This window comes from Triticum aestivum, chromosome 4D, assembly GCF_018294505.1.
Source record: "Triticum aestivum cultivar Chinese Spring chromosome 4D, IWGSC CS RefSeq v2.1, whole genome shotgun sequence".
Classification (NCBI taxonomy): Eukaryota; Viridiplantae; Streptophyta; class Magnoliopsida; order Poales; family Poaceae; genus Triticum; species Triticum aestivum.
In genome coordinates this window covers 464,269,150-464,269,984 of record NC_057805.1, presented here as the reverse complement: position 1 = coordinate 464,269,984, position 835 = coordinate 464,269,150, and positions in this window count along the sequence as shown.

The following is an 835-nucleotide window of genomic DNA, read 5'->3' as shown; positions in this document are numbered from 1 at the left end:
AGAGGCACACGGTGCCTCTCGCGGAAGCAAACTTTTGCCTCTTGCTAAAAAAACATAGTTTTCCCTTTCCGAAAGCTACAATTGTGCATCTCACGAAAGCAAATCTGTACCTCTCGCGGAAGAAAAAAGACACATTCTTTCACGCACAGTTTTTCTCTCTCTAAAATCTCTTAAAATCCCTGGCGAAACCATCTACTGCCCGAAAATGTGTACAGAAAAAGAAAGGAGAAAATTCAAAGGAAAGCCCAGCACGCGACACGTGGTGGCGGCTGAGAGCGCACCAAATGGCACGCTCCCAGTTCACCAAGATGGCCCTTGAGGGGCTCCCGTATGGGGTACCCTCAGTTAGTTGCTTTCTGAAATGTAACGTGTTAACTGGCTGAAGCATGGGAGCTGAAGTTGTAGGGCATGGCTATACCTCGCTTATAGTGAGACGGAAGATAGTGTTGCCCGAAGGAATGCTTTTAGTGGGCTGGCCCAAATGAAGGTTTGTTCATTTCTTCATCCTATTTCATTTTTTCTCTCATTTTCTCATTTCCTTTTTACTTGTTTACCTTTTTCATATTTTCCAAAAATAACTAAAATACATATATTACACAAACAATTACATAATTTTTAAAAATGTTTCTACAGTTTTAAAAAATGTTTGTGCAACTTTAAAAATAAGTTGATTGCATTTGAAAAATATGTTTCAACGCATATTACAAAAATAAGTTCAAAAATATGTGTTTGTAAAAAAATTAATTGAATAAAACTAAATTTCAGATTTATATGAAAAATGAACAATGTGTAAGAAAAAAAAGTAGACATGAAAACATGTATTGAATAAACAGAT